Source organism: Protopterus annectens, chromosome 1.part1 (assembly GCF_019279795.1).
Source record: "Protopterus annectens isolate FY-2018-M chromosome 1.part1, PAN1.0, whole genome shotgun sequence".
NCBI lineage: Eukaryota > Metazoa > Chordata > Ceratodontiformes > Protopteridae > Protopterus > Protopterus annectens.
This window is the reverse complement of record NC_056726.1, coordinates 60177282-60203485: the sequence shown is the minus strand read 5'-3', so window position 1 is coordinate 60203485 and position 26204 is coordinate 60177282.

Below are 26204 nucleotides of genomic sequence, written 5' to 3'. Positions count from 1 at the left end.
CGGTTCCGGGACATCTCTCTGCAAAGATGATATAAGCCATACTAAAAGGCAACAAAAGAGTGCAAGGTCTATAAAAGAAAAGTCAGAAATCTTTATAACATACCTTACAAGAACAAGGATGCAGCTAATAAACTAACAAGAACTAAGACGACAGTATCTTTACAAGGAAGACGGTTAACAACAAAGGGTCATAATCTGAAAATTTATTTATTTATTTTGCATTTGTTGACCGGGATATTCCGACTGGACACATGTCCGTTTTCAGCAGAGGCCCAGGGAGAAAAGCTCCAATAATACAAAGCATATGATACATTATATGACAGATATATGGTAATATAATATACATTGCATACGTAGATAAAGGTTACAAATACAATACGATATACACTAACACTTGTAGAGAAGAAGATACATAGATACGTCAGTGTAAGAAGAGACAAAACAGGATTGCAATTTCAATAATATGTACATTAACAATTGTAGAGAAGAGGGTGAGATCTTAAGGTTATGAGATTCAGGTAGCAAGTAGGTGGCTTTTGCCTTGATGGAAGGTACAGATGAAAAGGACTGGGAGGGTTACTTAGTCTGGATTGGAACACTGGCAAAGCCAGTGGGTTTTGAAGTGGTGGGTGAGACCTTTCTTGAAAGAATGAATGGAGGTGGAGTTAGTGAGACTGGGTGGGAGAGAGTTCCATGTTTTACCGACTGTGTTGGAAAACAATAGTGGGAGGACGGCTTCCTCAGAGAGAGATAGAGAGAGAGAAACAAGAAGATGCATGAGAAAGGCCTTCCTGAGGAAGCTGTAGAATTAGATACGGAAGCAGAATTCCAGAATGAAAGGCAAATGACAAAGGAATTTTACTGGATGCAAACAAGAATGAGGATACTTTTAAGAACTGTGGATTATCCATTTGGCAGGATCATGTGAAAAAGTTTTTCCACTCATTGCCATCATTAACTGAAAGGCACAGGGCTGTAGTTATGTGCTTTCCCAGAGTGGCTAGCTAATGGAAAGAAAAAGTGATTGTGATGGGTCCCTACTCCGAGTCAGCAATCAAGGAGACTCAATCCCCACCACTGCCTCCAGTGAGGGATGGTCACTAAGAGCAAAGATGGATTCACACAAAAATTTCGGATGCAGCTCCCTGCACCAAGCATAATTTCCCTTAAGAGCACTCAGGGAGCACTCTCCAGACTTGAGGCTGGACACTCTCTCTCCACACCCACACAAAACTCCACACTGACCACTCAGAGCTGTTTGGCCCTGTTCCCAGTAGTGACACACACACACACACTTGGATATTTGAGTTTCACACACACATACACACCTGGGAGCTACCCTAAAGCTCTTACAAAGGGTACCCAATTATACTGTGTAAAATTAATACCAATACAAATGGTAGGGTGTGACCAAAGCAGCAAGGCTTTCAGCAGCAACCAGCATCATTAAAACAAGCATAAGTACTCTTAAGATATTAAAAGTATTCTTTGAAGGACAAGTCACAATAAAAGGTATTAAAATATTTAATGATAAATAATAAAACAGAAAACAGGAGAATACTGAATACAATAAACAGCAGTTTCAACCACAGTTGGATAGTTTCTCACAGATGCAGAAAACAACACTAAACTATTCTTACTAAATGTTCCTGACCAGCTAAAGAATTACTGTTCCCTGACTACTTATTAAAGCAAGGCAAGCTAATGTGTGCTGAGTGTCTTACCACAGCAAAAGCCAGATGATGCTTCCCTCTGTCAGTGCAGATGTGAGAGATATAGATCCTGTTAGAAATCTTTCCTGTCATATTCTAAAGTGTTGCTGTGAGGGTTACAAAGGAAACCAGAGGTGGTTTGATAAACATTCACATTTGCTCGGTTACAATAATATAACCTAATATACATGCATGCATACTTTCTGTCCAACAGGACCTACTGTTGATGCATTTTTAATGCAAGTAACTTTACAAACATATTTTTTAACTCGCACATTGGTACAAATCAGTGTGATGGTCAAATAACAAAATTATTTAAAAAACTCCAGCTAGCTATGCTGGCATATGTACTGCCATGCTCTCCATGACACAGACAACACTACCTCATAACATCACAGTGACAATGCTGACTTCAATCAACAAAGCCTGTAGTCACCACCGCCATTACACATACAAATGTATATGTGAGCGTGTTTGTGTGTCTGTGTAAACATATTTATATATTTCACTGTGCATGGTCCTAATACTAAACTGTTATCTGTGTACTTCTTATATACAAAAACATGCTTGCTTTGCTCTGTAATTGTTTGCCAGATTATTGAGTTGTGGGCTCTATTCCCAGCCAGATGACTGGACTGCTGACATTGCAGTGCAGCATTAGGTGATGCTATACTCCTCAGTGCATCATCCACCAGAATGGACATTAAGTGGAGGTCCCATAGCATCCAAAGAGAGTAGGGGAAGCTCTACAATGCCCTGGCCAAACATCCCTACTAGTAATAATAGTATCTTCGGTCTCCTATGAAAAGACTAATTTGGTCAATAAAGAAGAAATAAATATACTCATATTTCTGTGACACTATCCAGACTGTGACTACTTTGTACTATATGAAACTGCAAATCTTTTATCATTTTTTTTGATAAGTATGTCACATCTATGTGACTTTTAGCACCTTTCTGAATGATACAGATAAAGAACCCTATAACAAGTAAAACACCCCAAAAATGTCTGATTTTACACACACACACACACACACACACACACACACACACACACACATATATATATATATATATATATACATATACACAAACACACACATACATACATACAGTGGATATAAAAGTGACACACTCCCTGTTAAATAAATAATTTCATAGGTTCATAGGTAGGTACTAGGCTATTGGCCCTAGGGCCTATACAAGCCTAGCCAAAAAGGTACCCTGGCTTTCGCCACCCAAGAAAATTATTTTCCTGTGCTCCTGTCAAGCAGAACCACAGAAGTGATCTCCGGGGTGAATTTCTTATTACCTATCCAATCATCAAGATTTTTCTTGGAGTGCTAATGAGGAGCTCTGTTTGACATAGATAGGTAGTCTGTTCCAGAGTATGGGAAGTCTCTGGGACAGGAATCTATCCCGCCAGCATGTTCTGTTTATTGTGTTGACAAGGTTTAGGTCCCTAGAGCATGTAGCTCGGAGGGATTGGGCTTTCTTTAAGTGGAGCATGTCCAACAGCTCTGGGTTTGACATAGCTTTGTATGTTAGGCAGAGATGGCTTCTGAGTAGGCGATATGCGAAGGAGTAAAGCTGGAGTTTCTTGAGACGGTCTGCATAGGGCATATGTTTGAGGCCAGTAATCCTCTTTGTGAGGTATTTCTGCGGCCTTTGCAGTTGTTGTAGATGTCTTGTGAGGTACATACCAAAAGGGCCGTTGTACTCTATAATGGGTCTAATGAGTGATGAGTAGAGGGGAACAATGACCTTGTTTTTTCTGGAGAGAAACCTTTTGTGATGAGGTGTGCCACGTAGAAGGATTTCCTGACCACTGTGGCAATGTGATTATCAAAGGAGCGACTACTGTCCACCTGTGTCCCAAGGTCTCTTATCACACTTTTGGCGTTAAATAGACTACTGCCTATGTTGTAGTTCATGGGTACAGAGTTTTTACCAAAGGGGATGACAATGCACTTTTTGGCATTGAGCTTGATACCATGGCTTTGACACCAGGCATCTGTCACAGTGAGGCCCTTTTGTAGGATGTCCACATCGTTAGGAGTTTTAGTTATGGCTGCTAGTTTGCAGTCATCTGTGAATTTAGTTAGCCAAAAACCTTCTGTGTTAGTCTGTACTTCAGAGAAGTAGATACCAAACAGGAGAGGACCCAGGACTGAACCCTGTTGTCTGATTTGGAGTCTGCTACTTTCACACTGTGGGTTCTGTCAGTAAGCCAGTTGGCAACCCATCTTGTGACATAGGGATTTATACCTAGTTTAGTGAGTTTATCTATAATTCCAGAGTGGGGGATGGTGTCGAACGCCTTGGCGAGATCCAGATAGGCTGTGTGAACCACCTTACCCTCATCTATGGCTTTGGTGACTGCTTTAAAGAAGTCTTATCAGGTTTAGGAGACATGATCTGCCTTTTACAAACCCGAACTGTGTGGGGTCCAGAGTTTGGAGATCTCCAATGTCTTTGTTTATGAGCTCCATGATGATACGTTCCATGGCCTTGCAGACCAGGCTCGTCAGGCTAATGGGGCGGTAGTTCCCGGGGTCTGTTGTGGCCCCCCCCCCTTTGTGGAGTGGGATAACCATTGCGGTGCGCCATTCAATGGGCACAAAGCCTGAGGTGAGGCTATGATTGAACATGGTACTTAGGTGGGGTGCTGGTTCATTCTGTAGTTCGTGTAGAAGGCAGCCTAGGATGTTGTCAAGTCCCATGGATACTGTGTTCTTGGCTTTGGAGAGTGAGGTTTTTACTTGTGCAGCTGTGATTATAGGAACTTTACATTCTTCCGGTAAAAAGATGGGCCCTTTAGGGGGTGAGAGGGGGGGTAAAGTTAGCACTGAACCTATCTGCCAGGATGTTGGCAATATCAGTTGGTTCTGTATATTTAGTGTCATTGTGCTGTAACTCAGAGCAGATCTCTGTGTTGCCATTGAGATTCTTGACATAGCTTTAGAATGCTTTGTGGTTGTCTTTAGAATCAGTGGCGATTTTGTTTCATAACTAGCTTTGGAGGATTTTATGAGGGATCTCAGCTTCTTACTGAGGCTGACCAGGGAGTTGCTCCAATTGTGGGATTTTGCAACAGTTTCTTTCTACTGTTGTAGAGTTTGTTTATGGCAGAAGACCACCAGATTGGCTTCCTTTTTTGGGAGGACAGCATCTTGGTTCTGTTAGGGATAGCAATATCTATGCACTCGTGAAAGTGCTTATAAAGTGCATTTGTGTAGGATTCAGCAGTCGTACCTCCATTGTCCATCTGCATGGGTGTCGTGAAGTTTGCCACTTCTGTCTTAAGAAGTGAGAAGTTGGCTTTGGAGAAATTTTTTACAGTTGTTTTCCTAATGGGGGGTGGGAGCAGAATGTGGCTGTCTAGGGTGAAAAGCTTGTGGTCGGATCTGACCAACAAGGAGCTGACCTCTGGTGTGGAACACCGGTCGCCCATGTTGGTGATGACCAGGTCTAGGATACTGCTGCCCCTGGTGGGGGTGTGGATAAGTTGATCCAAGGCATTGGAATTGATGAATTCCAGAAAATGTTGAGCAAAAGAGATGGTACATAAGTAATTTTCCCAGTTAATGGTGGGGTAGTTGAAATCAGCCATTATTAGGGTGTTGGGTTGTACCTTAATATTTTCCAGTGTATCAAGAAAAGAGGAGTGGGAATCCTGGGGCATGGTGGGGGGGGGTCTGTATCAAGCTACAATATGGATTGCGGTTTTTCCCAGAGTAAGTTGAACTTGGATAATCTCGGATGCATTATGCTGAGCAACTAGCTTGGAGGTGCGGATATCCTTAATGAATATGGACACGCCTCCACCTTTAGTGTTTCAGTCCAGGTTTGGTGGCTGAAAGGTGTGGTATGAACTTTTCCCATCTTTAATGTGACCTATAAACTGTACAATTCAACTGAAAAACAAATCTGTTAGGGGAAAAATATAAAAAATAAAAAACGTACAATAAGCTGGTTACCTAAGTGTTCACACTTTTAAACTAATACTTTGTTGAAGCACCTTTTGATTTAATTACAGCTTTCAGTCTTCTTGGGTAACAGTCTATCACAGCATGGCACATATTGACTTTGCAATATTTGCCAACTCTTCCTTGCAAAAGTGCTCCACATTTGTCAGATTGTGAGGGCGTCTCTTGTGCACAGCTCTCTTCAGGTTACCCCACAGATTTTCTACTGGATTTAGGTCAGGGCTCTGGCTAGGCCAGTCCAAAACTTTAATTTTCTTTTGTTGATTTGGATGTATGCTTGGGGTCACTGTCATGTTGAAAGGTGAAATTCCTATTCATCTTCAGCTTTCTAGCAGATGTCTGAAGGTTTTGGGCCAAAAGTGACCGGTAGTTGGAACTGTTCATAATACTCTCCACCTTGACTAAAGCCCCAGATCCAACTGAAGAAAAGCAACCCCAAAGCAAGATACTGCCACCATCATGCTTCACCATGTGGATGGTGTTCTTTTGGTGATGCGAAGTGTTGTTTTTATGCCACATGTATCTTTTGGAATTGTAGCCAACAAGTTCAACCTTGGTCTCATCAGATTATAACACATTTTCCCACATGCTTTTCAGAGACTTGATGTACTGTTGCAAATTTTAGCCAGGCCTGGATGTTTTCTGTGTAAGAAATGTCTTCCGTCTTGCAACCCTACCCCATAGTCCAGGCATATGGAGAATATGGGAGATTGTTGCCAAATGTAGTAGACAACCAGTATTGCCAAAACTTCCTGCAGCTGCTTCAGTGTTGCTGTAGGTCTCTTGGCAGCCTACCTGACCATTTTTCGTCATATTTTCATCAATTCTGAAGAAACATCCAGTTCTTTGCAACGTCTGTTGTCTAATGTTTTTTCCACTTTTTGATGACTGTTCACTGTGTTCCATGGTATAGCCAATGCTATGGAAATTACCCTTCTCCTGACTGATACCTTTCAGCAATGAGATCCCTTTGATGCTTTGTAAGCTCTCAGCAAACCATGGCTTTTGCTGTAGTAGGCAACTGACTAAATGTCAGGAAATTCCTACTGGGATAGCTGAACTTTATTTGGGGTTAATCAGTCTGTTTAATTGATGACAGGTGTGTACCCAAGAAGCCTTAATGCTGTAATTAAATCAAAAGGTGCTTCAACAAAGTATTAGTTTAAGGTGGTGCACACCTATGCAACCATCTTATTGTACATTTTTTATATTTTTCCCCTAAGAGATTTGTTTGTTTTTCAATTGAATTGTACACATTGTAGGTCACATTAAAGGTGGGAAAACTGCTGAACTTGAACATCCCATCATCACCACAGTCTCTTAAAAAAAAAATTACTCATCCACTCTACAGTCCATTGAAAAAAAAATCTGCAGATTAATTTCCAACTCCCTACCTCCTCAGGAACACCAATGCACTGCCCTCTCTAAAGCCAGATGGCTCTCAAGTCACTTAGAGCTGAGCTACTCCTGGGGCCTTTTCAAACTACTTCAAACTTCCAATTGTCTCCCTCACTCCAACCCCCCTAAAAATAAAATGCCCTGTACCAACCACTCATTCTCCATCCCTGCACAAACTCTGACAATTCAAACCATGACCATCAAACATCTGACTGCAAGTGTTTTTTCACTGGACACATCATCTAATTCCTCCCTTACATACATCACTTCCACCCTTAGTTTTCACCTGCTACTTATCTCCCTTATGTAGTACTAGAATTAATTCACCCTTGTTTTTCTCATCTGGTAATAGTTGCTCATTGTTTCAACTGTTTGTTGGATTCTGTTCCTTCTGTGATTACCCTGTATTTTTGAATCAGCTCAGTTTTACTTTTTGTGAATGTCTTCATCCGGTTATGCATGGCAAATGGTCTGTAGTGATCTGTGTACTACCGAAGTAAATTAAGTAAAATAAAATAGACACAAATACACACATATGTATATGTGGGTATATGTGGATATATGTTCATGAATCTACACACACACACACACACACACACACACACACACACACACACACACACACACACACACAATATATCTAGATATATACAGATATAAAACAAACCCTGAGTTTGCTGATATAACTGCAGGTGATTTCAATCAAGTTGACTTGAAATCTGTATTACCCCATTGCCATCAACATGTGAACTTTAAAACAAGAGGGAAGAACACTCTGGATAAGGTGTACACAAATGTAAAACTGGCCTACAAAGCAGTACCTTATTCACATCTGGGCAGCTCAGACCATCTGGCCATCATGCTGCTTCCTGCATACACACCACTACTGAAAAGGGGCAAGCCTACAACCAAACAAGTAAGGATATGGCCTGAGGGAGCAGTCTTGGCACTACAGGACTGCTTCAAATGTACGAAATGGTCAGTGTTTAGAGATGCAGCTGTAAAGAACCACCATATTACCCTGGAGGAGTATGTGGAATCTGTAATGGCCTATATTTCAAAATGTATAGCTGATGTAACAGTCATTAAATGTATCACCATGCGGGCTAATCAGAAACCCTGGCTATCTGGTGAAGTACATGAGCTCTTAAAGGCATGAAATACTGCATTTAAATCTAAAGACAAGGATGGCCTGAGACAGGCCAGAGCAAATCTAAGTAGAGGTATAAAGGAAGCTAATAGGACCTACGGACATAAAATTCAGGTACACTTCTCTGATCAAATGGACTCCAGATGTCTCTGGCAAGGCATACAAGCCATAACTGACTACAGGCCTGCATCCTCCCCATGTGATGGCAACACCAAATTTCTGAACAAACTAAGCACCTACTTCAGCAGATTTGATATCAACAACACTGTGCCAAATAAGCTCCCTGTCGAACAGGGTTTGGAGATGCTATGTTGAAGAACATCTGATGTTCTTAAGACCCTGAGATGAGTAAACCCAAGAAAAGCAGATGGTCTTGATAATATTATGGGAAGGGTTCTAAGAGACTGTGCTACCCACCTGTCCACTGTACTAACAGATATATTCAACACATCCCTGCAACTAGCCATTGTACCCAGTTGCTTCAAAAATACAACAATCATTCCCTTACCTAGGAAATACCAACCGACAAGCCTAAATAATTACTGGCCAGTTGCACTTGCATCAACAGTAATGATGAAGTATTTTTGAGCGGCTGATCAAAAAACACATCTCTTCAAGGCTACCTCCAAAACTGGATACATTACAGTTTGCTTATAGATCTAACCGCTGCATGGCTGATGCCAATATTTATAGCACTTCATGAATCCTTGGCACATCTACAGAACAAGAATTGCTATGTCAGAATGCTGTTCATCAATTTTAGTTCCGCCTTTAACACAGTCATCCCCCAGAATCTGATATTGAAGCTGATCCAGCTGGGCATCAACACCCCCCCTAACTGGAAAGTGGATTTTCTCAGCAACAGATACCAAAAGGTGTGTGTGTGTGAAATAACAGCTCAGTATTACACTGACCACGGGTGTTCCTTAGGGCTGCTTCCTGAGTCCTCTACTGTTCACCTTGTTGATGCACGACTGCATGGCCAAGCACAAATCCAACAAAATCATCAAGTTTGTGGATGATACCACAGTCGTAGGTCTTGTCAGAAATGATCAGGAAACAGCCTACAGGGATGAAGTGGAGCATCTGATAGGCTGGTGTGACAGCAACAATCTGGCCTTAAATGTAAGCAAGACCACAGAACTAATAGTGGACTTCAGCAAGACACAGGGGATGTATCAACCTTTGGAAATTAAGGGGGTGGTAGTGGAAAGGGTCAAAAACACCAAGTTCCTGGGGATGCACATCTCAAATGACCTATCCTGGCTGGCTCATATTAGCCACACAGTGAAGAAGGCACAATAACGTCTGTACTTCAGATGGAAACTGAGGAAGGCAAACCTGTCTCAGTCCATCCTCAAAGCCTTCTACAGGGGAACCATTGAGACCATCCTCTGAAATAACATCATAGTTTGGTATGGTAACTGCAAAGTATCTGACTGCAAGGCTCTCCTGCAGGTAGTGAGGACAGCGGAAAAAGTCATTGGTTCCTCGCTCCCATCCACAGATGATCTGCACAAAACTCGGTGCTTGGGAACTGCTAGGAAGATGATCGAGGATCCCACTCACCCCGTCCATGGCTTGTAGTTCCCCACCTTTCCTCAGGCAGGCAGTATCACAGCTTACATTGCAAAACATCTAGACTGAACAGGAGCTTCTTTCCTCTATCAATAAGGCTGCTGAAACTTGAGTGCCAGGCATGACTGCAAACAGATCAGTATGCCACTTGTTGTGAAGTACCATCTATAGTGACCACTCATGCAAACGACTTCAGTAACTGTACAGCTAGCCTGATTCTTATGCAATTACTTCCTGAATGTGCAATAGTCAGGTGTGAGTCACCGCTCCATACGTTTGCAGTATGAACTTCAGAATATATCATACTACAACTGCAATATCTAAGGAATCACAATGCGAAGTCATAGTCTTTGCAATACCTATTAGTATAATATTGTCTAATGTCTTCCTGTCCAATTGTGGTAATTTACTGTGTTGTTAATATTTTAAGTATTACTGTATGTGCATTAGTCTTAATGTCGCTCAGACTGTGTGCTCATTGTTATGTCTTGCACGGGGACCAAAGCAACATAATTTTATTCAGCTTGCACTGCTGTGTATATCTGATCAACAATAAAGTTTACTTTGACTATGTGTATGTATATTATATATATATATATATATATATATATATATATATATACACACACAAACACACTATATATATATTTTTTTACAAATATATTCACACACAGAAGCACACATATGTATATATTTGTATGCAGACACAAAATCCTGAAATGTATGTTTTTATTACACTCATAAGCACTTCACCTTACGTATTTAAGACTTCTAAATATAGTCCGCATATCTTCAGTACAATTACCTTGGTTAACATAAATGAAGCATGTATAAATATATACTGATGATATGCACACCATATTTAGTAAATATGAAATCTTAAGTGATTGGAACTCTTTGGTACTAAAAGGACATTTTCCACTGGTTTTGCTGCACCTTTGTTACATTTACAAGTTTACAATTCATAGCAGAGTTTCCAATATATGCACCCCAGCTATTTTTACAAGGGATATCTTTCTCTCTACCTTCACATTACATGCTAGTGATAATATGATGACCACGGTCTAGCAGGCAGATGTTCTGTGTGTGTTCCACAAGTTCTCACCTCTGCTGAATCTACATGATTGTACTCACAGTATTTACCTACTGCACTGAGAAGCAGAGGTGTGACTGGTTGCAGGGATGTGAAATATTGAAAGGCTGCCTTAGGGGAAATGAACGGCATAGGATAATATGGTACAGAAACTTAGGCAGTAAGCAAGTACATTTATCTATCTATCTATCTATCTATCTATCTATCTATCTATCTATCTATCTATCTATCTATCATTTGTTGACCCAGAAACTCCGACTAGGACAGAGCCTATTTTCAGCAGAGGCCCAGGAAGAAATGGTGAGGGAGATGAAGTGCCTGAGATGTGTGTTAGGATGCACACAGTGGGACAAAGAAAGAAATGAGGATACAAGAGCAAAGGACAAAGTAGCTCCAGTTGCAGAAAAGGCCAAAGAGAGCAGATTATGGTGGTTCAGGAACATGTGCAGAAAAGCAGAAGACAACCTAGTGAAGATGATTTAGGACAGACAGAAAGCAGGCAAGACGAAACAAGGGCATCCAGCAAAGAAGAGGATGGATTGTGTGAGACAAGACTTGCGACAGTCAAGCATGAGTGTCAACCTAGTGAAGATGATTTAGGACAGACAGAAAGCAGGCAAGAGGAAACAAGGGCATCCAGCAAAGAAGAGGATGGATTGTGTGAGACAAGACTTGCGACAGTCAAGCATGAGTGTCAAAGAAGGTAGGAGAGTGGCATTGAACAGAAAATGGTGGCAACAGTTGACGCAGCATCCCGATCCCATGTAAAAAATGGGGTTGATAGGGATGATAATATGAACATTAGAACAACTTAGGACACAAACTGCCTCTATTTAAGGGTGTAATGGTAATGGGAGGTAAGCAGTGACAAAAAGTAGGGTAATTCTATCACAAAAGTCACTGCTTGTGGATCCATGAAGAACACCTGATCAGCATGGAGAGATAAACTGCATTTAACTTTGATTTTTCTTTTTTATTCAATAGCAATACAATGTTTTAAAATACTAAACATATAGACTGCATATTACAATGCACACAGATTAATCTGCTATCTAAACATTTAGTATTTCAACTGCTATGGCTACAAAAAATTGTCAAGAGAACGCTCTCATAATACTGAGTATGTTTAGATTCAATAAATCAGTGAAGCCCTCTATTATTTTACAGTAACATGTTTGTTAAGGCATGGTTGCACTATTAGTCTATGTGGCTACTGGGTATGCTGGTATTGTTTTAGGTGTAAAGAATCTGCACTTGTAGCCCTATAACTTCTGGGTACAACATCACACTGCTTTATAATTCACATGTTTTAGGATTCCAGAAACTGGTGTGGAACTTTATTTTTATGCACACTCCAAAAAGGAATCTTGAAAGTGTGCAGAAGCACAGAAATACATTTTCTGCATTAATGGACATGTGTGTACTGCATTGGGCTTTGATAAGTGGTTTTGATTTGTACCAGGTTTATAAAATTCATGTGCATTTGTGATTACTGCTTAACATTTCTGCATTCCAACTGAACAAAGTAGCAAAATGGACTACATGAAAAAACTGATCTGTTTCTTCCTGTTTCTCCTTCTGCAGATGTATATAAAGCAACATACGGGTTACTGTTTCTCATCTAAACAAGCAAAAACAAACAGAAAGTAAATAAGATTTGTATACAAACGTAATAGAATGTCATGCTTAAAGGACAATGACAAATTATGAATATCGCTGAAATACAGGGAACGTAATCCCCGCATTTCCTAACATCCTGAAGACATTTAGTAAGTGAACATGCAACTGTCCACAGAAGTGTGTGTGTGTGTGTGTGTGTGTGTGTGTGTGTGTGTGTGTGTGTGTGTGTGTGTGTGTGTGTGTGTGACAGATGGAAGAAAGGCCTGATAATCTATTTCCAATCCGTACTTGCCAAGTACACTCTTTGGACAGCATCTGCTATTCATGGGGTCATTATGACTTGGAAGAAACTCTACAATGCAGAAAGGATGAAGGCACAGGAATGAACTGCATTTTACAACCCTCCTACCCTGCACAGCATCAGGTTGCTCTCTCTAACATCTACAGTTGCCCATTAATAAATTACCCCAGTTGCTCCATTCTGGTACCCCCGATATAACCTTTTACCAGCTGGGATCCCCAGCTACTCAGGAAGTAGACCTCAGTGATCACTGTTATACCTGGAGAGTGATGGATCTGACAGCAAGTTGCAAATATGGAGCCAGGGAGATATCAGCCTTGCTGCATCTTATTAGTAGTTAATTATTTATCGTTACTTACTTGCCTTTGTTTACAAAGAGTCCGACTTTGCAAAATCCCTTTTCAGTGGAGATCCAAGGAGAAAAGCTCCACATTACATACAAATGAAAGGGCTACCAGCAAAAATGTGTTACATAGCACTCAGGATATTAGAAAGTAACATGATCACCATGCTACATACAGTAAGTACATAGTACTTTTAGCATATTAAGCTCAGACACATGAATTAAATATAGCATATATACAGCATATAAGTCACACACACAGACACACACACAGACACACACACACACACACACACACACACACACACACACACACCAACAGAACATTCCGCATTATGTTACAGTAAGTACATGCTCCTACTGTAATTTTAGCACGCAGACTATAAAAAAATGCATATGCCTTTTTTATATTAACAGTTAAAGTCACTTGAGACCTGCAACCCAGAGATTATTATAGTAAAAGTGTGAGACTTGTGACATTTAATGGGCCTGGCTGCAGGAGGAAGGGACTTTAATTATTATGATTTTACTGGTACTGTAAATTATAGATAGGATAAAATTTAGAATAAAAGGAGTTCTTATTGTGATGCTACATGTGCAGGATCATTTTCTTGAATAGTACATCTAACAGATTTTAACTTGTAGGTAAGACGAGATACTTCTAAAAACTGCTTGAAGTGAGTTTTATAGCTCAGGAATGTATACAGATTATAGACAACTGACATTAGGATTTTTAGAGTTTTGACTGAGTACTAGGTGTTGGTTTAGTGAGCACAGTTCTTAGACGGTGCTTGTAACAGTTTAATAACTGGCTAGTGTCTGGGCTGGGTGTGAAGACTGGTAGAGGAGGGTGAAGGCTGCCAGCCTAGTCAAATAGAATTTGATACATAATTCTGGCATTTGTAAATATAAATATAAAATACAAGCTTGTTTCTTAAATGAAAGAAAACACTGTAAAATGTGAACTTCAAGATTGTAGCAACATTGCCATCTGCTGTAAGGAAAACTAAGCCAAGTATTTCAAATGGTCTTTGAAATTAAAATTATGTTTTGTATGTCCTTTGAAGTTAGAATTTGGAGTCAATGAGTCTGGAGTAAACATCCTGCCTATTGTTTTAAGGCTAAAGGTAATGACCAGAATTTACATATGGAATGTCCTTTATTGCTCTAAGTGTAAAAGAATGTAAGTACAGTTTCGATGTGATCTGGGAACTCCAGACTAAGTGTCAAAATGATGTAATGTGTATACTGGGAAAACCTAATTGTCAAAATGCTGTAATCTGGGAGAGCCCAGCAGAAATGTATTAGTGATTTTAAAAACTATTGTTCACAGAGAAACTGTTAGCATTTTTGTCTTGACATCCATCTCATTAGCACTCTGCCTGTGTCTTAAGTAAGTTATTTCAGAAGTAGTTAATAGTAGTTGTAGTAATAGTTAGGAAATTAGAAGAAAGTTAGATGGTTTTTCTGTTATGTCAGAACTGTATTACTGATTTATTTTAAGTTTCTGTATGATTTCTGAACTCGTGAATAGCACTGAAGGGTAGTAGTATTGTCTTGTGTTTTTAGTATTTATTAAATATTTTAAAAACCTTTTACCTGTAGCTGGTTTGTGTAGAGATAAGTAAGTTCTAGAGTACATTGCATGCTTATAAGTGATCCTGTAATAAGCCCTTCCAAAGTCTTAAGATTGCTTAAGTTACACTACTATTATAGGTTCATAGGTTGGTACTAGGCTATCGGCCCTAGGGCCTACACAAGCCTAACCATAACAATTCCCTGGATATTTCTTCCCACAATATTTACTTCTCTGGACCGCTGTGTAGCAGGGCAACTGACATGATCCCTGGGGTGAATTTCCTATATCCCATCCAATCATCAAGTTTCCTTTTGAAGAGGGCCAAGGAGGTGCTCTGCTTGACATGTATGGGCAGTCTATTCCAGAGTATGGGGAGTCTCTGGGTCAGGAACCTATCCCTCCAGCATGTTTTGTTCACTGTGATGACAAGGTTTAGATCCCTGGAGCGTGTGGCTCTGAGGGATTGGGATTTCTCTAAGTGGAGCATGTCCAACAGCTCAGGGTTTGACATGGCCTTGTATGTTACTCTGAGTAGACAATATGCCACAGAGTATAGCTGGAGTTTTTTTTAGACTGTCAGCATATGGCATCTGCTTTAGGCCTGTGATTCTTTTAGTGAGGTATTTCTGTGGCCTTTCCAGCTGTTGCAGATGTCTTGTGAGGTACATACCAAACGGGGCATTATACTCTATAATGGGTCTAATGAGGGATGAGTACAGTGGGACAATGACCTCCTTTTTTTCTGGATGAAAAGCCCTTAGTGACGAGGTGTGCCACATAGAAGGATTTCCTGACTGTTGTGGCGATGTGGTTATCGAAAGTGAGACCACTGTCCACCTGTGTCATTAAGTCTCTCATTACACTTTCAGTGTTTAGTGTCCTGCCACCTATGTGGTAATTCATGAGTACATGTTTTTTTTCCAAAGGGGATAACTATACATTCCTTGGCATTAAGCTTGAGCCCATGGCTCTGGCACCAGACATCTGTTTTTGTAAGGCCCTTTTGTAGAATATCCACATCATTTGGGGATTCAATAATGGCTCCCATTTTGCAGTCATCTGCGAACTTTGTTAGCCAGAATCCCTTAGTGTTGGCCTTTGGATAATAATATTGCAAAGTAATAATTGGATACTCTTTCAAGGGCTTTTTAGTTGCTGATAAATATTAGCTGGTGGTAGCAGTGATTACTACCGTATAGACTGGGTAAAGGAGCACAGCTGGAGAATCTGTGTCAGCTTTTCCCAGGAGTATCTGTGAAGTTGTATACATACTTATCTCAAAGAGTGTGTGTGTGTGTGTGTGTGTGTGTGTGTGTGTGTGTGTGTGTGTGTGTGTGTGTGTGTGTGTGTGTGTCATTGGGCAGGGGCAAGAAGCACTGGTTGGACAGAGAGGGTACTCGAGTTTAGCTTGCCAGCTAGGCTGAGATCTGGACCCTATAGCTCTGCCAGTGGGGGATCTTATTGGGGACCTGAAGAGCAAGGGAGCAACCAGCCTCAGACTGACTGTGATCTCAGTGTGCTCTTAAGGGAAATTGTACTTTACTGTGTGTATTTGTTATCCCTTCCTCCCTTATGAGATGTCCTCTCTGGTGTTAGTGGTGAGGATTGAGGCTCCTTGATTGCTGGGCCAGGACACGGGCATCACACTGGGATACAGATGATGTTGTGGCCAGTCTTATTATGAAAGAAGGCTAGAAAGTTAGGCATTTAAGACATTCAAGACATTTAAGGGAGTAAAGTGCCACACATAGTGTTTAGTTAATGTGGTTACTTGCAAACTCTGCAGTTTTATTATAAGATTGCAGTTTATCTAGCCGAGAGGAATCTAGGTTAATGAAAATTGATCAGGCATGTAGGAGACCAGGGAGTAGATAGATTTAAACTATAGCCCTCTGTGCCTACACTGTTACAGATGTTTCACTTTTTAAAGAACTGTCTCAACAGTATGCTGAATGTGCTGATTGAATCTTAACCTATGGTCTACCATTCCTAGCAGTTTTATATTTTGTAACAGCTCAGTTGTAGTATTACTGACTTTTAACATTTTTAAGTTGCAGTTGTTTGTTTAGGTGAAAATACTGTAAGTTCAGCATTATTTGAATTTAATAGTTTAGGTGTTTTTTTTTTGGTAAATAAAAACTGTAGGCCGTCACACAGCTGGTGGAAAAGGTAACACATACTAGTGTTGAGTCATCTGCATATTGGATTATATTTGTTGAATGAAATACTGAACATTTTATTTATGAATATATTAAGGAGTAAAGGTCTTAATATTGAAATGTGTGGCACAACTGATGTTATTTGTTGGGAGCTGACAGCTCATCTGCCCAGCCACTGGTATTGGAGGTAACCTTTAAACACACTGACTATACTGTCTATGAGGCTTAGTTCCTTAAAGTAATACTATGGAATATGAAATTGTATAAAATGCGTTGGACAAGTCTAAGAATAGGGGTGCAACCATTTAATTCATCATGAACATAGTTTATGCCTGAATCAATGCTGTGCTGTGGAAAGTAACTTGTTTTTTGTTGGTAGTTGAATAACTGTAAGTGAACACCTTTTAAGTACTGTAGATAGATGACACATGGTGGTTACAAGCTTGTAGTTTTCTAGTTCAAGTCATCTGCCACCTTTATATAAAGGAATAACATGGAAATGTCTTCCAGAGTGTGGGGCCAATGCCTTGTTGGAGAGAGTGATTTTTTTTTTTTTAAGTATAAATACTGGGTATGCAATTGTTTCTGCAGCAATCTTGGGATCCTCTGATCAGGAGAGATTGCTTTAAGTTTTTAAATGAGCCTGTTTTATCATGGTGGTGGAAGTTAAGTGAAAAGGTAGTACTGGCACCATCCATTTCACTTGTAATAAGTTATATTAAGGGAGTTAGCAACATTTACATAGTATTAATTAAATCTATATGCTAAGTTATGGATTGTTTCATTTGTCAAAGGGCAGGGCTGTGAGTTTTGACAAGTTGTAAGCTTTTAGACTGTTGACCAATAGTGCTTTGGTGCTCCTGTAGACTAGTATAATAAGTTTGCATAACCTTTAGGATGATATTCTTAGTTATGTTTTACAAATGTTAATTATGTTTTACAAATGTTAATATTGTTCCAACTTTATTTTTCTAAATGTCAAGTTTTCCAAGCTTTATCACCATCGACGATCAGCTTAAATTTGACTTGCATGTTAATAACTGTATGAAAAAGACACATTCAAAACTAAGGCTCCTTTACTGTAACAAGAAATTCCTTACCTCTGAAGCCAAGATTACACTCTCTCTTACCTACCTTCTACCCAGTCGAATGTACAATTCTCAAATTCTCACAAATCTTAACTTAGCACTCCTGAACAAATGCGAATCTACCTACAACAAGGTAGCTAGATTTGCTGTCCAACAAACCTACAAATCCCATCACTGTCTCTCTCTAAAACACCTAAACTGGCTTGAATTACCCCACCGGCTTTCTTCTCTCTCAGCTCCAGATCATCCATTATATCCTATACCAGCCTTCCTACTGCCCAAAACTATCCCCTCTCATCTCTCATTATTCTCCCTCCAGACCTCTCCAAAGCTCTAACCAACACCTACTACAAATCCAAGTCTAAATTTGGATGCAACATGTACACCTACATGTACACATGTCCTATCACCCCACTATTGCCTGGAATAGGCTCTCACTAGAAATCAGGACCCTTACACATCCTAAACAATTTAAGACAGCCACCAAAGAGCAATTTGAAAGTCACTAGTCCTACCACTGCACTCTCCCTCCTTAAACATCCCCTACTTCTCATACCTTAATTTACTTTCTGCCCTTAACTCACTCTTCTCACTCGCTCTCTCTAATCTTCCTTGACTACTCTTTCTACTGTCTTCTAAAATCTATTAAGCAAATTGCCTCAGAGAAACATTATATTGTAACTGTCTTGCCTTCATGCAACTACATCATGATAAAACTGTTTTTTAACCACTTACCCCAAAAACTATACTCATCTTAATGACATATTTCTTTTTATACATCTTGAAATAGTTATGCTATACTCCTGATTACTGACACTGTATAACACTGTATTGCTACTTAATGTCTTGCAATAATCCTGTAACATTGCTGTTTAATGCTAATTTATAATGAAAATTGTATAATATGTTGGAGCTTTTCTCCCGGGCCTCCATTGAAAAAGGGCTCTTCAGCTCATTTGGACAATCCCAGTCAATAAATGTAAAATAAAACAAATAAATAATCTGTTAAGCATTAGGTTTTCTCACATTTGATGTAAGCTATGGTGTAGGATTTGATCACACAATTTTCCTGCTTTGAGGGGAGATGCATTTTAAAATGGACTGGAAGGTGTGATGCCCCTGCACTGGCCCAGTAATCAAAGAGCCTCAATCTTCACCACTGGCAACAGTGAGGGACATACACAATGGGAGGATGACAAGTACACACACACACACACACACACACACACACACACACACACACACACACACACACACACACACAGTAAAGTGCAATTTCCCTTAAGAGCACACACAGACCACAGTCAGTCTGGGAGTGGTTTCTCCCTCTTTCTCCAGAGCCCCAGTAAGACTCACCACTGTTATAGGGTTGAGATATCAGCCAAGTGGCCAGGCTAAGACCTCCAGCACCCTCTCTGTCCAACCAGTGCTTCATGTCCCTGCCATAGTAGCTGACATACACACACACACTTTGAGATTTCATTTATATACAAACACACACACACACACACACACACACACACACACACACACACACACACACACACACACACCTGGGGAATGTTGGCACAGGTTTACTAGCTATGCCACCTTTTGCCCATACTATAAGGTAGTTATCACTGCCAAAGCCAGCTTTTTATCAGCTACTTTAAGGCCCTTAGCAAAGGTGGTCCAATCTGTGTAATGTTACCAATAATCCCAATGGTAGTTTTGACCAAGACTTGCAAGGCTATTTAGCAGTGGCCTGTGCAGTGTCACCAAATACATATGCAAGTACTCTAACAGCTTAAATATATCTAAACAAACCAGTCGCAATTAAAAGGTTTAAATATATTTAATAATAAATAATAAAAAGAACAAAACAATACCGAATAACAAGCACAGTTACTTCAGAGTTCAAAATCACAGGAAATATTTTAAAACATTGCAGGACAGTCTCAAATAAATACAGAAATCTAAACCAATCTTTTAGATATAGATAGAAATATAGTAAAGAGATACTATGCCATGAATCTTACTTACAAGCAAGTGCAAATGTTATGATGAGTCAATGTTTCCAGGTCAAAGACAAAATACAAAATGCACACACTCTCTCTCTCTCTCTCTCTGTGAGGGTTTTCAAAGCAATATCAAATATTACTGCTGGGTTAGCTTGGATGACATCACTCTGTCACCTGACCTCTGTTCCCAGGCTAAACAGAATTGCGTTAAAAATACATATCTCTCACATGTGCAGCTGCTAGGAAGTCATAAAGCAATAAAACACTTTTTACATTTTAAACCTAGTAACTACTACTCTCCAAGACAATAGAAAAATCTTATAGCTCTAGACATTCTGTCTCCTTGCTGCATTGAAACTAACTTTTATAGCACATCGTAAAGCACTTAATTTCAACTTATTTTCGTGAAGTTTTGTAAATTAATCTTCTATGTTCCAGCAGAGTATGCTGTGGTCACATTCTTGAAGTTCAGTACTGTACAAACCCTGTTCAACACACACTTCTGTACCAGTAGTTTAACACACACACAACATATAGTTCTCTTACATTTGTAAGACAAGCATATGAATCATGTTGATACTCACAAATGACATATGAATAGTTACAAAATTCCAAACAGCTGGGCTGGCAGTATTTCCTTCTGTTACATTTCTATAAAAATCATATTAATATTCAAAAATGACATAGAATTATTTACAAAATTCCAGCTGGCTCGGCTGGCAGCATTTCGGTTTGTCACAGAAGGTTGGCGAATTACTGCATAATCTAAAGCCAGTATTTTAATGGTTCCTTGTTAAGGACAGACAAGAACGTTTCATTACTGAATTCAGATATATTTCAGACATTTTTGGAGTGAATGTAGCTTTGTGTTTTGGTATGCTTCCTTACGGCAAAAGAGTTCACAATCACTAATAGTGTCAGGCATGATTCCTACGTGGGAAATTCTGTCAGTGTGTGTTAAAATCCAGTCTAGAATGCTTTCTCTCCCACTATCTATCCTTGTGGTCATATACACTAGTAGCGGTAGTCCACATATATTGACAGACGGCTGAATATTTTTGAGTACACTTGGGCCAATCACTGTTATGCTCATCTAGGATTATTGTTTCAAGTAACCAGTTATCCAGGATAATACATCTTCAGACACCAATTTGTCAGTACCACAACATATATACAACATTGCTATACATATTAATTTTTGAAGGCTCTCTACCAGGACTTCAACATTAATGTGTGGTATTTGTATGTGGTGCAGAGCTAGGTTATCAACTTTTACATCACCAACTCTTTTACCAGTACAAAAATTACTGACAATGCCATAACCGGGAGGCAGTATTTCTTCATCTTTTGTGCTTGATTTAATTCAGGTTTTTGTTACCATGATAATGTCAGGGATGTACAGAGATATCCAGCTATGTAGGTCTGTTATTTTATTCTGCATACAATGGGCATCTATATAACATATTTATGTTGTCGTAGGGCTATTCCAGAAAGGTTTACTAGGTCTGTTCAAGACATTATGTAGGTTAGGTCCTGGATTAGGGTGAAGGTCCCCATATTTTAGAAGACATTTCTGCTTAGACTTCTTCCAGACTTTATATATTTTTTGTAATAGCTTTTGGATATATCTAGTTTGTTTAATTTTAGATAAGATTTGTTGATAGCTATTGATAGCTATTTTTTTAATTAACATGCTGCTGATGTTAGATTATAATGTCTGGGGGTTATTGTTGTATTGATAGTTGCTTTTAGGTGCAGTGCTTGCTTGTGAGTGTGAGGATAATAGCAGTATGATTTATTAAGTAGGTTTTGGTACTTGGTTAGTATAGAGTGGAGAAAAAGAAAAGATAAATAGATGTTTTGTTATACCGTCAACTAGATTGTGTTTGTTTTTCCATTTTAGTGGAGTGGATGCTGCTTGTTTTCAGTAATATAATGGTATGGAGTGATAACAGTGACTGAAAGGTTAATTATAGGTTAACTGTATTTTTTATATTAGAAGCAGCAGAGATATAGCTAGCTGTTTTGGCACCTGGTACTGTCCCTGGATATGGCTCTCCTCCTCAACTTTAAATTATGGAACAAATAAAAAAAAAATACTTTGTTCATTTCACTGACATTTGTTTACTGGGCAATAACCTGTTTCAAACAGGCCTGGGAAGAAAAGCTCCAACATTTACCTCACCAAGAGGATTACTGGCCTCAAACATATGTCCTATGCAGCCCAACTGAAAAAACTCCGGCTGTACTCAATGGCATATCACTTACTCAGAGATGATCTCTGCCTGACTTACAAAGCCATGTCCAACTCAGAATTGATGGACATGCTCCACCTAAAGAAATCCAAGTCACTGCGAGCCACATGCTCTAGTGAGCTAATCCTCGCCACAACAATAAATAGAACATGCTGGAGGGATAGATTCCTGTCACAGAGACTCCCCATGCTTTGGAACAAAACTCCTAACTACATTAGGCAGAGCCCCTCACTAACACTCTTCAAGAGAAGCCTTGACGAGTGGATGGGTAACAGAAAATATACCCCTGGGTTCACTTCATTGGCTCTGCTTGACAGAGGCTCAGTTAATTAATCAATGGGGCGGCGAAAGCCGACACACTCTGGCTAGGCTTAAAAATGCCCTCGGTCAGATAGCCTAGTACCTATCTATGAACCTATATTAAAGCAAAAACAGTAGACTACAGCAAACAACATTTGGTATGGACCACCATTTACAAAAGTGCAATATAAAGTAACAATTACAAATGTCATTTATACAAGTATAGCATAATATACTACAGAGCAACTCAAGGATTAGTAAGACTGACTAGTGAGAGAACTGAGCATAATTTGTTTAAATTAAATGATGTGAAGTCAGAGATGAAAGCAAATTTGAAAAGAAAGGAAAATACATGAATTCAAAAACGAGATAAGCAATGGTGGTTAGTTGAGAAAAGGATCATTAATAAGCTGACAGTCTGTCAAAGATGAGAGAGTGAGTGAAAGACTGGTTAATAAAGACAGGACTATGTATACATGAGAAGAGAAATTGTATATATAAAGTTAGTTGAAAAGGAGAGAATCACAAATTGTCAATGAGTATTTGAAGGATATGTACTCTGGTAGCAAAGCGAGTAAGATTTTGGTAGTCGAACAGGAGATGGTAGTAAAGTAAGGAGGGAGGGATAGTAGGTCAGACAAATGATTATAACTAGAGGAAGTGAAGGAAGAAGATGGCTACAAGAACATGGGGTAAGAAATTAAACTGTGGTTAGATGATGAAGGTAGAGTGAAAGAATAAAATGCATTATATTAAGGGGCTAGCCTGATGTGAAGCATAAGCACAGCCAGGAATTTAGGAATATTTTGAAAGATGTTTTGAACATAAGGAGGTTAGGTGATGACCTAAGCATCCTGTGTTTCACCTATGTATGATAAGGAGTTGTTTATCATTTGATCATAAAAACTGCTGTGAAGTGTAATTTTGGAGAATTGTACAACATGCTGGGCAGGCTGAAGGTCTGTTTACTTTTTGTGCTGTGATTAATTGGGTGTATGCAAGATGGTGATGTAGTTTTAAACTATGCAGTTCTCTTAGTGTGGGACAATGGTGGCTTTAATTTGCATTGTTTGCAGTAAAGCAGGCAATCTTCCTACAACATTGCTCAAGTTTAGTTTTTAGAGAGGTTTATACGAAGTGTGTATGCAAGAAAGGGTGGTGGTAGTAGGCAAGTACTAGCTAGGGTTATTTTAATATTACCTGTAAGGAAGTTTTTGCTCTATAGAACATTTTTACTTTAGTGTGTGTGTGTTTTATTTCATTTAGAATATGTAGGTTGAATTTTAGGCTGTCATCTATGGTCGTGCCAAGCAACTTAGCATGAGATACAACTTCAAACATTAGTATAGGTTAGGGAGATAATTTTGAAGTTACTTTTGCCAAGGTTATGTGAGATGGGGAAAACAGGAGTAGTTTTGTCTTTTTAGGGGTGAGCAGTAACGGAGCATGTTGAAGACAGCTTCTTATTTTATTTTTTGAATACGGTTTGGTCTATCAGAGGAGCAAATGAGAGAAGAGTAGTCATCTGCACACTGTGTGAGAGTGGCTTAGAATAATAGTCTTGGGGTGCACCTGTGATAACTGGAAAGAAATGGAATAGGGTACAGAACCATTTAACAGATGAAACAGTTGAGAGTACAATGCAAGAGGCCAAGAGAAGAAGGCATTCAGAGAGTTTGCTAAGTGATACTATGTCAAAAGCCTTTGATAGGTCTGGGAATAAAGAGGATATAAACTTACCTTTCTCCCTAGCTTTGCTGATGGTATCCAGGGAGGATAGGAGGGTGGTGTAGCACTATGTGCTGGGTGGAAGCCATGCTGTGTCAAGACATGTTGAAGGAGGTATTGAAGTCTCTTGTGGATATTTTTCCCATAATTTTATATTGGGGGGAAGAGGATGGCAATGGATCAAAAGTTAGATATTTATGTTGCATTCTCTCTATGTGCAGTTGGATTATATGTGACTTTTCCCAGAGGGGAGGAGCATAGGATTCTTGCATAGACTGATAATGGATATGCTATAGCACTGGCTGGTATCTTGACAAATGCACATGGAAGGTTTTCAGCTGATTGTGAGCATGAATTGAGACTGCATAGTATTTTTTAATACATGAAGGAGGGACAGCTTTTAAGCTGAAAGGTAATGTATTAGTGGCAGGAGTTTGAGGTGGAATAGGGGCATTATGGATGTTAGAGTTGTTTTGTTAAGGACAGCTATGCTGTCTATAAAGTATGTATTAAATGTGCAAGTAATTCCAACTGGGGAGATGTTAGGGGAAGGATTTGGATTGTTCTTTTCCTGGATGTAGTATTTGATGGACAAGAATTGTTTGAGATTATGTCTATGTCATTTTGCAGACTACTGTAATGCTGTTAATATTTACCTGTATTTTTCTACATTTCAAAAGTTCTCCAAACTTCTGCAGAAGTTTTGGTACTTTTCTTATTTACCATTTTTCCAGACCTTACCTGAGTTAAGAATACGATTTCCAGTACTATTAGATAGCCAGGGAACATGGCTAGTTTTAAATCTCTTTCTTAGAAGGGGTGCTAAGTTACGTAGAGTTTTTAAGAATGTTGCATTAAAAGTGAAGACTGCTTCATCTGAGGGGAGGATTTTTAGATTAAACCAATTGATGGATTCTAGTGTTGATGTGGAGGTGTCTGTGTTGAAATTTGTGAGATTTCAGTCCCATCTGTAGTTGTATTGCTTAACATGATTGATTAATCTAGGAGTGCAAGTGGGGAAAATGGTCACACCGTGGGAGTCTGCAAGGGTTTCTGAGGTGGTGTATTTGTGAGGGTCCATAGACCATTATTCAGTCTAGGGTTGGGCTCTTATCATAAGCTTTACTATATCGAGGGATGAGGTAATTGGCTGTCTAAGGGAAAGTTGGAGGTAATGTTTTGCCAGTCAAAATGTATGTTTCCCAAAGTATTTATTTTTCATTAGAAATGGTATTGCATACCCAGTGCGGCATATCTCCCAGAGTACTTATGTTGTTTCCTGGTGATATAGAGAGAGCAAAGATACAAATATGTTTTTTACTATTTAATTTGAGGTACAAGAGTATTTTGGCTCTAAGGAATGTAGGAATACTACTGCTGAAAGGATTTCAAGTTGAAGTATAGGATGACTACACCCCCCCCCCCAGCTTTTTAAGGGTTCTGTCTGTTCTTCTGATGTTACATCCAGGGGAAATATTTCAGTATCTTTTATGTTGGTCTTTAGCCAGGTTTTGGTGATTGACAGAATATCTGGAGTATACTGGGTTCTTTGATTTTGTTATATCTACTAAAGATGTTTAATGAGACTATGCTTAGTTCTTGTGTTTTGGGTGAGGAATAAGGGTGTTGTATTACTGGGTTAGGAAGGGATTTTATTTATGATGATTGATAGGACCTGCATTTGGGTGGATGTCAACACACAGATATTTTAAAACAGTACAGGTAAGGCAGCAGTGTTTTTTCTGAAACATTTTTTTTTTTTGCTTTTGGCTTTGGATGGGTTAAATGATTATTCAAGAATTCTACGTGTATACTATGGATTAACAGAGCCTTTGAAGACATGTGGTGCAATTAAAGTCTGGAAATGGCAGCTGCAGGGAACTGGCTGTTAGTGACTGAATGTGGGTGTGA